Source organism: Chrysemys picta, chromosome 7 (genome assembly GCF_011386835.1).
Source record: "Chrysemys picta bellii isolate R12L10 chromosome 7, ASM1138683v2, whole genome shotgun sequence".
NCBI classification, from domain to species: Eukaryota; Metazoa; Chordata; order Testudines; family Emydidae; genus Chrysemys; species Chrysemys picta.
In genome coordinates this window covers 13,669,024-13,683,767 of record NC_088797.1, presented here as the reverse complement: position 1 = coordinate 13,683,767, position 14,744 = coordinate 13,669,024, and the positions used below count along the sequence as shown (strand labels likewise).

Below are 14,744 nucleotides of genomic sequence, written 5' to 3'. Positions count from 1 at the left end.
GGCCTGTCAGCCTGACATCAATCCTGGGTGAGATAATGGAGCAGCTGATATGGGACTCGATAAATAAAGAATTAAAGGAAGGTAATGTAATTAATGCAAATCAACATGGGTCTATGGAAAATATAATCTATCAAATTAATTCAATATCTTTTTTGATGAGATTACAAAGGTTGGTTGATAAAGGTAGTAGTGTAGACAGAATATACTTAAGGCTTCAGTAAGGCATTAAACTTGGTACCACATGACATTTTTATTAAAAACTAGAATGATATACAATTAACATGGCACACACTACGTGGTTTAAAAACTGGCTAACTGATAGGTCTCAGAATGTAATTGTAAATAGGAAATCGTCATTGCATGGGTGTGTTCCCAGTGGGGTCCCACAAGGATCAGTTCTTGGCCCTACACTGTTTAACATTTCTATTCATCACCTGGAAGAAAACATAAAATCATCACTGATAAAGATTGTAGATGACACAAGAAAAGGAGAAGTGTAAACATTGATGAGGATAGGCTACTGAGTAAAGCGAAGAAGTTTACTTGGTAAACTGGGCACAAACAATATGCATTTTAATACACCTCTGCCCCGATATAATGTGACCTGATATAACACGAATTCGGATGTAACGCGGTAAAGCAGTGCTCCGGGGGGGCAGGGCTGTGCACTCCGGCGGATCAAAGCAAGTTTGATACAACGCGGTTTCACCTATAACACGGTAAGATTTTTTGGCTCCTGAGGACAGTATTATATCGGGGTAGAAGTGTATAGCTAAATGTATATAACTAGTTACAAAGAATGTATGTCATACTTACAGAATGGGAGAATCTGTCCTGGGAAGCAGTGACTCTGAGAAAGATTTGGGGGTCATGGTGGATAATCAGCTGAACATGAGCTCTCAATGGGATGCTGTAGCCAAATAAGCTCATGCAATCCTGGGATGCATAAGCAGGGGAATCTAGAGTAGGAGCAGAGCAGTACCAAAAGTACCAGGAGTACCAGTAAACAAGGGAATCTCGAGTAGGAGTAGAGTACCTCTGTATTTGGCACTGGTGTGACTGCTGCTGGAATACTGTGTCTAATTCTAGTGCACATAATTCAAGAAGGATGCTGATAAACTAGAAATGGTTCAGAGAAGGGCCATGAGAATAGGGTTACCATCCGTCCGCATTTCCCCGGACATGTCCGGCTTTTGTATCTTTAAATAGCAGTCCGGGAGGCATTGGTAACAAGGTTAAAAGGTCCGGGATTTTCCCCCCTCTCTCCCTTCCATGCAGATTGAGGCATGGTGATTGGGCGGCTGGGCCTGATTGCAATGCTCCCATTGGCCTCCAGCAGCCAGAGCCCCTCCCCTGCTCCCTCCCCTTCACCCCATCCCGCTGCCTGCAGCCTGGTGTAACAACACAAACAGTCCCACCTGCAGCGTGTTTTGCCTACACGTGGAGCCGGCATGGGTATGGTAAGGGGAGTCCTGGGGGGCAGTCACAGAGCAGAGAGACGGTTGGATGGGCCTGGCTGGGGTGGGGGTGTGAATATGGGGTGGGGGGGCGGCGGGTTATATTCTTTTGTGGTGCCCAAGCTCCAGCAATATCCAGGGCCAGGGGCCCTGCTCCAGCAATATTTGGAGCTGGGTCTCTCCCCCAGCCCTGCGTGGAGTGGGCCTCGGCCTCCACCTGCCACCCCCCACTCCACAAGTCCCTCCCCCCCCAGGAAACTCCCCCCCCCATCCCTAGCAGAAAGAAAGCAGCGGGCCCCTCTCCCCTGCCTGCTTGTGCACATTCCTACCCTGCTCCATAGAGCAACTGCTGTCTGCTGCCCCAGGGTCCTAATGCCCCCCATCCACTAATGGCAAGGCAGGCTGCCCTTACCCTGCCCTTCCACCCTAGCCCTGAGCCTCTCCAATGCCCCAAACCCCTCATCCCCAGGCCCAGCCCTCATCCCCCCACACCCTAATCCTCTGCTCCATCCGTGAGCCCCCTCCTGCATCATGAACCCCTCATCCTCAGACCCACAGCCCTCACCCCGCACCCTCTCCTAGCCCCAAACTCCATCCCAAACCCCCTCCCCTTCCCACACACCCCTCCTGCCCTCAAACTCCCTCCCAAATCCTGCACCCCCTCCCTTTGCACTGCCTCCCACCCCCAAACTCCATCCCAGAGCCTGCACCCCTGACCCCCTCCTGCACACCCACCCCCTGCCCCAACCTGGAGCCTGCACCCAGCACCCAAACTCTATCCCAGAGCCTGCACCTTGCACCCCTCCTACACCCCAATCCCCAGCCCAGGACCTGCACCCCAGACCTCCTCCCCCCACCCAACCCCCCTCCCAGAGCCTTAGGCAGGTGGGGGGGGGGCGGGTTCTGGGCACCACAAAAATTTCTACAAACCTGCCACCCATGGGCAGTCAGGGGACAGGTAGAGTCCTAGGGGGGCAGTTAGGGTGGAGGGTTCTCAGGATGGGGCAGTCAGGGGACAAGAAGCAGGGGGGGTTGGGGGTTCTGAGGGGGGAAGTCAGGGGGTGGGAAGTGGGAGGGAGTGGATGGGGGCGGGGCTCCTCCCCCCATGTCCTCTTTTTTGATTGTGGAAATATGGTAACCCTACATGAGAATGATTAAAGGATTAGAAAAATGTCTTACAGTGATAGAGTCAAAGAGCTCAATCTATTTAGCTTAACAAAGAGAAGGTTAAGGGGTGACTTGATTACAGTCTATAAAGTATGTACATGGGGAACTGTTTAATAATAGGTTCTTCAATCTAGCAGAGGACGGTAGAACACGATCCAAAGTCTGGAAGTGAAAGCAAGACAAATTCAGACTGGGAATAAGGTGTACATTTTTGACAAGTGAAGTTAATTAACCATTGGAAGAGTTTACCAAAGGTCGTGGTGGATTCTCCATAACTGACAATTTTAAAATAGAGATTAGACGTTTTTCTAAAAGATCTGCACTAGGAATTTTTGGGGGGAAACTCTATGACCTGTGTTATACAGGAGATCAGACTAGATGATCACAATGGCCCCTTTCTGGCCTTGGAATCTATTACTCTAAGCCCTGGTCTACACTACGAGTTTAGGTCGAATTTAGCAGCGTTAGATCGATTTAACTTCCGTTCTGAAAATGGGATTTAGACTGAGTTTAAAATATTTCAAAGCATCCAAATGTTAAAAAGGATGATTTATGGAGAACCCACTGAACTTACCCTTTTAAATACAGGAATTTATTTGCTTCTTTCATCTGTAACACATCCAGGAACTCTAACTTAGCCCACATGAGAGCTAAAAATATTATATGAGCCACTAACCCAGGTAACTAAAGCAGGAAGAAGAGTTTGAAATGCTTCTCTAGTCTTACGGCCAATTTTGGCCTTAGCTTTCTCCCTGTGCGAATATACTCAATTCAGCAGTGTTACTCAGGTGGGTAGGGAAGGGCAGGATTTTCCCCACAATAAAGAACTGCCTGACAGAAGGAACCTTCTATTAGTCTGAGTAAGAGTGAATGAGACACAATGGTAGTAACACTCTGGGCCTTTCTTTTCATCTGCAGGGTTGCTGGAGATATTGCAAATACACAAGGAGAATATGGCAGCTGAATGCAGACAGGCATGAAGAGGACTTGTTCAGCTACTGTAGCAGGCCAGTTTCATGCTTTCATAGGCAGAGTAGTATGATGGCTGCAGGCATATGTCAGGCATGAAACAGACTCTCTTCAAGTGCTCTGGTCAGCCTGCTTCACGCCTGTACAAGCATTACGCAATGGCTGTAGGCATACAACAGCACTTCTGTATTTGTACAGCAGCTGAATAGGACTGTTTTGCCATTAGAGATATAAAACAGTGGAAATATAGGTACAGAGTAGGTATTTTGGTTTGACCAGGAATATAGTCAAAGACAGGAAATAAAGGTATACAACAAAAAAAAGAAGTGACCCATTCCTTTAAAATTTTGATTTCCTTCATCTGACTTTGACATAAATATGAAGGTGTTCTAAATGGCTTACGGGAGATATAAGCTGCAACTGAACAAGTGAGACCAGCTAATCTGGAGGTAGCTCAAGGACTGGTCTGCTATTTAGGCGCCAATATTCAGATCACACATTGTATGCCCCCCAAGACTTTTTAACATAGTGGAAATTGATATAATAAAAAAATTTAACTCCATGAAGAAATCATTCCTAATTACCTTTGCCACATTAAATTATTCAACACACTGCATACAAATGCACCTTGCCTTGAAAGATTTTATAATTAATGAAACGCCCTCTTCCACTGCCTATAGCGGAAATAAAATGCAGAAGTTATTTTAACAGGTTGTGCCTCACCACAGCACAATTATGTGGTGAGTTAGTAATGAAAGAAAAACCTTCTGCTTCACAGCCTGAACAAAGCAAACTTTAGAACTTCTCCTTCCACAGTTCTGCAAGCAGCATTTCATAGTATAGATGGACAAAGAACTAATTTAATCTCCTTCCAACCAGAGTGGTGCATTGAGGTTCTGTAAAAAGAAGAACAGGAGGACTTGTGGCACCTTAGAGACTAACAAATTTATTAGAGCATAAGCTTTCGTGGACTATAGCCCACTTCTTCGGATGCATATAGAATGGAACATATATTGAGGAGATATATATACACACATACAGAGAGCATAAACAGGTGGGAGTTGTCTTACCACCTCTGAGAGGCCAATTAATTGTCAGCCCTGACATAAGCAAACACAGCTCTATTGAAGTAAATGGGACAGATTTGATTTCAGTTAGAATAAATTACATATGGATTAAGGCTAAGGACAGAATATGCCCCACAGTAGCAAAAGTGCAAGGATCACACAGGGGTTGTGCAGGACATGTCAAGATCAATTATTCAAGAATTAATGCAGTCACTCTTAACCTGGGTGTTGGAAACCTGAACTGAACATAAACCAATTTGGTGATGTCTGCCTGAATCTTTAGACAGCTTGCAATGAAAGCTCTGTAAAACAGGGATCCTCAGCTTGGATGTTGTGTTTTCCCAGCTGGTCATGTATGGATGTCAGGAGTTACAAATATCCTGTCCTTCCAATGTTGCTAAATTTGAGAGGGGTTTCATCTAAATCCAGGCTAAATGGGAGCTGATGTCTTTTTAAGGTAAAAGGGGCTCTCAGCACTGAAAAGTTGAGAACTGCTGGTTTAATGCAATGATCATGTCTGATTTAAGACATTCACTCTTCTATCTTGTAGATTGCATGCATAATCTTTGCAGCATATGTGTGTGATCCATGTATTTTTGCCCGCATGTGGTCCTAATATGGATACTTTACAGAACAGCTTTAATTAATATAGATGCAGAGTTATAAAAGACTAGCTACCTATACTTGCACGGGCCCCCCTGCCCATCCCCCCCCCCTTTTTTTTTTAACTTGACATGATGAAACAATAGCAGTAGTTCCAGGAATAATGTCACAGAATGGTTGAATTAACTTTTCCAGCAGGAAAATGGAACTCCAAAAGAAGTGATTTCTGAAGGGGACGCTTCCAAGACGATACTAAATAGCAGCAAGGCACCTGACAGGGCCTTAGGGACTGCAGATGGTGAATCAAAGTCTGTGTTACCAAGTTTGCTTATGTTGAAAATTATCTTTTTTTAATAGAGATATTTTAGAAATATGGATGTTAATAGTGTTCATATATTTCCCAGCAGGAAATCAGTTCTTTTTTCAGACTCTACAGTCTCAGAGGCAGTTGGGGGATAACAGTAAGTCAGAAAAAATTAACAAGATTAAAAAAAATATTTTCAACTTTTTCCCCCCAGTCTGGTATCACATATCAAATGACTCACTGTTCTATGTAATCATGAACAAATCCATAATTAGTGTAGGAGCTTGCATACTTCCTTTGAAATCTTGTATGGAGTAATTAATTTTCTGAGAACCAATTTTATATGCACTTTCTTCACCACCCTGAACTACTCCTTTAATAATGTTGTCTGAATTGCTTGAATCAACAGATGGAAGCAATTTTTTTTAAAAAATAAGGTACAAATGGTACTAACTATGCAATGTGCTATACTCTTTCAGCTGTCCCTGTTAAAATTTCACATTAGAATTTCACTATAATATCACCATATGTGCATTTTATACTGTTATGGTGATTAAAGAGTTGTAATTTAAAAAAAAATCTTGACCCAATTTCTCATTAATTCCATTTCTATATTCTATTAAAATTAAAACAGAACATTTAAAACAAAGGGCAATACTATAATGTTTTACATGTGAACCTCTTGCCTTGTTAATTTACAGATTATCTTCATAGGTGAAGAAAAAATATTTCGAAAAGATTTTTAAATTTTAGTTCTCAACTGACAGTATAAAAACTGGAGTATTGAAATTTTTACCCAGATCCACTTTAAATGTTGAAGCTGAGAGTTGATTAATAACTATTTCACTCAGGTTTGATACTGTCAAAGGTAGGTTATGTTTGCGAAGGACAAACATTTTGATACCTTTGTAAGTGTCCTCTGCAAATATAATGTTGTGATAAGAAAAAAGTATGAAGAATTTTAAGTTCTAATTTCTTTTCAGACCGTTTAAATATTACATGGGCTATAGGTACTAGAGTGAAACAACTTTTTAAGCCTCTATTAAATAACACTGAACCAAATTAATGCACACCACACCCTTCTAATATCGTATATTAAAAAAGAGAAGAACTACATTTCTTGTAGAGAAAAATTGTACTTACAGTATGAGATGTCTTTGTACTCTCATTTGCATTAGCCTAATTTCAAGACTTAGTGTATTTCTTCTTTTCGTCTTACCAGTGCTGTGGATACAAGTAGCTTCAACCCTTTATTTTCAGACAGTTGCCTTCAACCACAGACTCTCTCACAAATGAAACAGCTTCATCACTTGAACAAGTCCAAAAACCTTGAGAAATCCATGCACATTCATCTCTTTTTACAGTATTTCACAGAGGTAAGAAAAAATACTTCCTTACTTTGTGTTACATTTCAGAAACTTTAAATGGTCTAATATCCTATTCCTTTTCAACATACCACAAAGTGCTAAATGGTAAGAATTACATTACTGCTGCTTCTTAGATTATGACTGATAAGGTGAGCCTTTTACATTTATATTGAGTTCTGAAGAGCTGATGCTATACTGGTCTAATAATTAATAATTCATGGAGCCAAATTACAGCCCCAGAAGGATACAGTCACTTTTACTAGTTCTTTCATATTCCACTGATTTATAGATGACAGTGTAGGAGCCTGAGCAAAAGAAAAAGTTAAAACTTCTACTTTAGGTTTAAAATTAACTCCTTTTTCTGTCCTTGCAAAAGAGGTACGGTGTACAACGACATTTCTGTCGAAATAAATATAGGTGGCATTAATGAAATCTCAGGACATAAGTTAAATTTATAAAAAATTAACTTTCTCGGGCACTCGGAAATTTGGATATGAAGGCTGATAATAATCCTCAACACAAATCTCTCTCTTTTTTATCCCCAGAAATGCTGTATGGCCATTCAATGATTCATTAGGCTTCATAACCTCTTCTCAATGTTCCCTTTTTCCTGCTGTCTTACATGCAGTCCTTTCATGGACTGATTTTCCAATCCAGTCTGTCTGGCCCCCAGCCTCTTCTTGTTTTTCCTCATGACCCACTTCTGATGTGAAACTAACATATGGAAACAATGAAAAATGACAGACTAAGAGGTTTATAGGGTAACCACTTCATCTTGATTTCCCAAGCACACCTTGGCTGGGATTTTCAAAAGCGCATAATTCCCATTTTCAGAAGTGATAGGCGAGATTTTTAAAAAGTATTTAGGTGTCTAAAGACACAGATAGTGGCCTTTTTAAAAGCACATAGCCTTGCTCTCGGAAACCACCAAACCGTTTTGGCTGAAATTTTCCAGAACAATTCACCCTGAGGCAGATGCCCACCATGATAAGGTTCAGCCCAAATTGTAAAAGTTTGGCTAAATTTTAAGCAACTGAAAACAGGGTCTGATAATAGGAATTATCAGGCAACCTTAATAATAATAGGCCCCCTGGCCTTATAACCTGCTTGAATGAGGCATGCTCAGAGCGCCTAAACCAGTGGTGGCCAACCTGTGGCCCATCAGAGTAATCCACTGGCTGGCCACCAGACCATTTGTTTACATTTGCACAGCTGCCCGCGGCTCCCATTGGCTGCAGTTCGCCGGTCCCGGCCAATGGGAGCTGTGGATTACCCTGATGGGCCATGTGCGGGCCACGGGCCACAGGTTGCCCACTACTGGTCTAAACTAAACCCATGTTAGATCAATATTTTCACATGGAGAAAGTTCTATTTCTTTTTAAAAGCCATTTTTAATTTTCAGTGTTTACCGTGACTAATGAGTAATAATTAATGTTTTAATAACAGACACTAGGATTTTATGAATAAATGTTTATAGAGGGGGTTATCATGTAGATTTAATCCGGGAGAAAAATAAAATAGGGTTTGACATAAGACTGCACTAAACCACTCTATACTCCAGGGGTCGGCAACCTTTCAGAAGTGGTGTGCCGAGTCTTTATTTGTTCAATCTAATTTAAGGTTTCGCGTGCCAGTCATACATTTTAATGTTTTTAGAAGGTCTCTTTCTATAAGTCTATAATATATAACTAAACCATTGTTGTATGTAAAGTAAATAAGGTTTTTAAAATGTTTAAGAAGCTTCATTTAAAATTAAATTAAAATGCAGAGCTCCCCGGACCGGTGGCCAGGACCTGGGCAGTGTGAATGCCAGTGAAAATCAGCTAACGTGCCGCCTTTGGCACGCGTGCCATAGGTTGCCTACCCCTTCTATACCCTCTTATTGTGTCCTCTAGTTCACTCTCTTATCTGCTTAGCATATTTGGACTGGATACCTGCTATTGTATTTGAATAAGTGGCAGATATCCAATTCCCCCCCAAATCAGGATAGTCTTTCTATTGTAACTATTGTATAATGCTAGTATGATGTCCACTACTACTTAAATCCTTAAAAAGATAAAGCTGCCATCTCTATCAGAGACTAGCTATTGAAAGTCTGCAAGTAACACCTGTCATTAAAGTTTTAGGCCAGATAACAGCCATAAAGTTTTCTGATTGGCACTTCGTATTTTACAAAGCTACAAAATATGCTTGAACAACACTATATTTTCCATAAAAACATAATGCCTCTTGGAACTCTAAAAGGGATTCATTTGAAATCTGAGTTTTGGCAAGACTCCGAACAAAATCTCCCACTCTAAGCAATATATGAGGAACCATTATTTAGAAATTCAAATGGCCTGCTGAATTCCTGGTTATTTGTTCAGAGTTAATTTTGCATCGTACAAATCTCACAAAAGCACTCTCAAGCAGTTTGATTCATTTTTAAAAACAAATTGAAACTGGTGTTGAGAAGAAAACACTTCTTGTTTGGATTTTGAGAATATTGTGTAGGGGTATGTCAGGACTGAGATCCCCACTTTGAACTTTAGGGTACAAATGTAGGGGCCTGCATAAAAACTTCTAAGCTTAATTACCAGCTTAGCTCTGGTTCGGCTGCCACCATTTTCAATGGATTCCCTCCCTGGGAAACCTTGAAAAACCTTCACCAAATCCCTGGTGAAAACAAATCCAACCCCTTGGATTTAAAACAAGGGGAAATTAACCATTCCCCTCCTTCCTCCCACCAACTCCTGGTGAATCAAGATCCAAAACCCCTTTGGATCTAAAACAAGGAAAAAATCAATCAGGTTCTTAAAAAGAAGGTTTTTAATTAAAGAAAAAGGTAAAAATCATCTCTGTAAAATCAGTATGGAAATCAACCTTACAGGGTAATCAAACTTAAAGAGCTCAGAGGACTCCCCTCTAGTCTCAGGTTCAAAGTACAGCAAACAAAGAGAAACACTCTAGTAAAAGGTACATTTACAAGTTGAGAAAACAAAGGAAAACTAACACGCCTTGCCTGGCTATTTACTTACAAGTTTGAAATAGGAGAGACTTGCTTAGAAAGATGTGGAGAACCTGGATTGATGTCTGGTCCCTCTCAGTCCCCGAGAACGAACACTTTCCCAAACAAAGAACACAAACAAAAGCCTTCCCCCCCCCCCCCCCCAAGATTTGAAAGTATCTTGTCCCCTTATTGGTCCTTTAGGTCAGATGCCAGCCAGGTACCTGAGCTTCTTAACCCTTTACAGGGAAAAGGATTTTGGAGTCTCTGGCCAGGAGGGATTTATAGTACTGTACACAGGACAGCTATTACCCTTCCCTTTATAGTTATGACACGCCCCCCAAATCACAGATAGTGTTGGATGTTCGGTTCCACACTGGCTGTGATTTCTTCCTGGAGTTCTAGGAGAAAACAGAGTTAATAAGACACATGTACCTTTAGACATACTACTGATTATATAAAAACTAACAATATGTTTCATTCCAAGAACAATTGTTAACCAGTTAACTCTGGGAAACTTTCCCGGGAAAGTGCATCAGCCACTTTGTTAGAAGCTCCCGAAATGTGTTGTATTTCAAAATCAAAATCTTGGAGAGCTAAACTCCACCGAAGAAGTTTTTTGTTATTTCCCTTGGCGGTATGAAGCCACTGTAGCGCAGCATGGTCTGTTTGTAGTTGGAAACGCCGTCCCCAAACATATGGGCGTAGCTTTTCCAGCGCGTACACAATGGCGTAGCATTCCTTTTCACTGATTGACCAATGGCTTTCCCTCTCAGACAGTTTCTTACTGAGAAACACGACAGGATGGAATTCTTGATCCGGTCCTTCCTGCATTAAAACTGCTCCCACGCCTCGCTCGGACGCATCTGTGGTTACTAGGAACGGTTTGTCAAAGTCTGGGGCCCTTAGCACAGGGTCAGACATGAGTGTTGCCTTAAGCTGGTTAAAGGCCTTTTGACACTTATCAGTCCACTGAACTGCATTTGGCTGTTTCTTTCTGGTTAGGTCTGTCAGCGGGGCGGCGATTTGGCTGTAGTGGGGTACAAATCGCCTATAATATCCAGCCAAGCCTAAGAAGGATTGGACCTGTTTCTTAGACTTTGGAACCGGCCACTTTTGGATAGCATCCACTTTGGCCTGTAGGGGATTTATAGTTCCTTGACCCACCTGGTGCCCCAGGTAAGTCACTCTGTTTTGGCCTATTTGACACTTTTTAGCCTTAACAGTTAGTCCTGCCTGCTGGATGCGCTCGAAAACTTTTTCCAGGTGCTCCATGTGCTCTGCCCATGAATCAGAAAAAATGGCCACATCATCGAGGTAGGCAACTGCAGATTCTCCCAATCCCGCTAGGAGACCATCTACAAGTCTTTGGAAGGTGGCGGGTGCATTTCGCAACCCGAAAGGAAGTACATTGAATTCATACACCCCTGCCTGGGTGACGAAGGCTGACCTTTCCTTAGCGGGTTCATCTAGTGGTACTTGCCAGTACCCCTTGGTTAAGTCCAAAGTAGAGATGAATTGGGCATGTCCCAATTTCTCCAATAGCTCATCTGTGCGTGGCATTGGATAGTTGTCAGGACGAGTTACAGCATTTAGCTTACGGTAGTCCACGCAAAAGCGTATTTCCCCATCTGGTTTGGGAACTAGAACCACTGGAGATGCCCATGCACTCTTAGAGGGGCGGATTATACCCATCTGTAGCATGTCCTGGATCTCCCTTTGTATAGCCGTTTTGGCATGAGGTGACTCCCGGTAGGGTGGGGTTCTAATAGGGTGAGCATTACCTGTGTTAATGGAGTGGTATGCCCGTTCGGTCCATCCTGGAGTGGCTGAGAAAATTGGTGCAAAGCTTGTGCACAGCTCCTTGATCTGCTGTCGCTGCAGACGTCCAAGGGTCGTGGAGAGGTTCACCTCTTCCACGCCACCATCCTTTTTTCCTTCATAGTAGACACCTTCAGGCCACTCCGCATCATCTGTTTCCTGGGCTGTAAACTGGCAAACGTTTAATTCTCTGGAATAAAAGGGCTTAAGAGAATTAACATGGTATACCTTAGGCTTTATGTTGGAGGTGGGGGAGGCTATGAGATAGTTAACAGCTCCTAGGCGCTCCTGGACCGTGAATGGTCCTTCCCACGACGCTTCCATTTTATGGGCCTGGAGCGCCTTTAAGACCATGACTTGGTCTCCTACCTTGAAGGACCGTTCTCTGGAATGTTTATCATACCAGGCCTTTTGCTCTTCCTGAGCATCCTTTAGGTTTTCTTTAGCAAGGGCCAAAGAATGTCGGAGGGTGTTTTGTAGGTTGCTTACAAAGTCTAGAATGTTTGTTCCTGGAGAAGGCGTAAACCCCTCCCATTGCTGCTTCACCAACTGTAATGGCCCCTTAACCTCACGGCCATACACAAGTTCAAATGGTGAAAACCCTAAACTGGGATGTGGTACAGCCCTGTAGGCAAAAAGCAACTGCTGCAACACGAGGTCCCAATCATTGGAGTGTTCATTTACAAATTTACGTATCATGGCCCCCAAAGTTCCATTAAACCTCTCCACCAGGCCATTGGTTTCATGGTGGTAAGGGGTGGCAACCAAGTGATTCACCCCATGAGCTTCCCACAGGCTTTCCATGGTTCCTGCCAGGAAGTTAGTTCCCGAATCTGTAAGGATGTCGGAGGGCCAACCTACCCTGGCAAAAATGTCTGTTAATGCCTGGCACACACTTTTAGCCCTGGTGTTGCTTAAGGGTACTGCTTCCGGCCATCGGGTAGCAAAATCCATGAAAGTCAGTACGTACTGCTTTCCTCTGGGTGTCTTCTTTGGGAAAGGACCCAGAATATCTACAGCTACGCGCTGAAATGGGACCTCAATTATGGGTAGTGGCTGGAGAGGGGCTTTAACCTGGTCTTGGGGCTTTCCCACTCGTTGGCACACCTCACAAGACCGGACATATTTAGCAACGTCCTTGCCCATTCCCTCCCAGTGGAAGGACTTCCCCAACCGGTCTTTGGTTCTGTTCACCCCAGAATGGCCACTGGGATGATCATGGGCTAAGCTCAAGAGCTTTACCCGATACTTAGTGGGAACTACCAACTGCCTTTGAGGATGCCAGTCTTCCTGGTGCCCACCAGAAAGAGTCTCCTTGTATAAAAGTCCTTGTTCTACAACAAACCGGGATCGGTTAGAAGAGCTGAGAGGCGGTGGGGTGCTCCGCGCCGCCGCCCAAGCTTTCTGAAGGCTGTCATCTGCTTCCTGCTCGGCCTGGAACTGTTCCCTTGATGCTGGAGACATCAGTTCCTCCTTGGACTGTGGACTGGGGCTTGGTCCCTCTGGAAGCGATGCAGGTGCTGGGGCTGTTTCCATTGACTGTGAACCGCTGTCCGCTGGAGCACTATGTGGTAACTCAGGCTCTGGCTGAGCCTCTTGGGTAGGGTTATCTGCTGCTTCTGCCAATTCAGGCTCGCTGGTGCCCTCTGGCGTTGGAGTTGTAGACGGGTTTGCAAGCGCTGGACTCAGGGCTGGCAATGGTTCTGGTGCTGGTTGCGTTGCCAGTTCCGGTTCTGGGACTGGCTTTGGCTGGGTCTCTGGGATTGGATCCACTACGGCTGTTGCAGTCGTTGGCAGGGGATCCAGTTCCACCACCTTTGTCTGGGTCTCCGGTAACACAGACGGGGCCCTGGTGGACGGCTCAGGAACAGGGATGGGGGTGAAAGCTTGCTTAGCCTGGCTGCGGGTGACTATTCCCACCCTCTTGGCTACCTTCACATGGTTGGCCAAGTCTTCTCCCAGCAGCATGGGAATGGGATAATTGTCATAGACTGCAAAAGTCCACATTCCTGACCAGCCCTTGTACTGGACATGCAACGTGGCTGTAGGCAAGGTTACAGATTGTGACACGAAGGGTTGAATTGTCACTGTAGCCTCTGGGTTGATGAGTTTGGGGTCCACTAGGGATTGGTGGATAGTTGACACTTGAGCCCCAGTGTCCCTCCAAGCGGTAACCTTCTTTCCGCCCACTCTCAAGGTTTCCCTTCGCTCCGAGGGTATGAGAGAGGCATCTGGGTTTGGGGATCTTTGGTGTGATTGGGGTGTAATGAACTGTAATCGGTTGGGGTTCTTGGGGCAGTGAGCCTTTATATGTCCCAGTTCATTACATTTAAAACATCGCCCTGCTAAGGTATCACTGGGACGATGTTGGTTGGTGGATACTGCTGTGGTGGGGTGAGAAGGCGTCTGGTGTTTCCCTTGGGATGTGGGTGGGGCCTTGGGTTGTCCCCGGTGGTAAGGTTTTGTTTCGGCTTGCCCCTTCTGATATTCGCTCCAACTGCTACTAGTTTTTTTCTTTTCTGCCACCTCCACCCATTGGGCTCCAATCTCCCCCGCCTCAGTTACAGTTTTGGGCTTCCTATCTAGGATGTACCTTTCTATTTCCTCAGGAACACCCTCTAAAAACTGCTCCATTTTTACTAGGGAAAGTAGATCTTCCAGAGATTGAACATTTGCTCCTGATACCCAGGCATCACAATTTTTGTCAATGTGGTAGGCATGACGGGTAAATGACACATCGGGTTTCCACTTTAGGGCTCTGAACCGCCGACGGGCATGCTCGGGTGTTAGCCCCATTCTGAGTCTGGCCTTGTTTTTAAAAAGTTCATAACTGTTCATGTGTTCCTTAGGCATTTCAGCCGCCACCTCTGCTAAGGGTCCACTGAGCTGCGGCCTCAGCTCTACCATGTACTGGTCTGTAGCGATGCTGTATCCAAGGCAGGCCCTTTCAAAATTTTCTAAGAAGGCCTCAGTATCATCGCCTGCCTTGTAGATGGGGAATTT

The 14,744-nt window shown here is 44.2% G+C and overlaps 1 protein-coding gene across 14 annotated transcripts in view; it reads right to left on the bottom strand.

Annotated features, from left to right (window-relative positions):
• Window positions 1-14,744, bottom strand: part of CNTN4 (contactin 4) — a 657,650-nt gene that overhangs the window by 446,634 nt on the left and 196,272 nt on the right. The gene's annotated exons all lie outside the window — the stretch shown is intronic.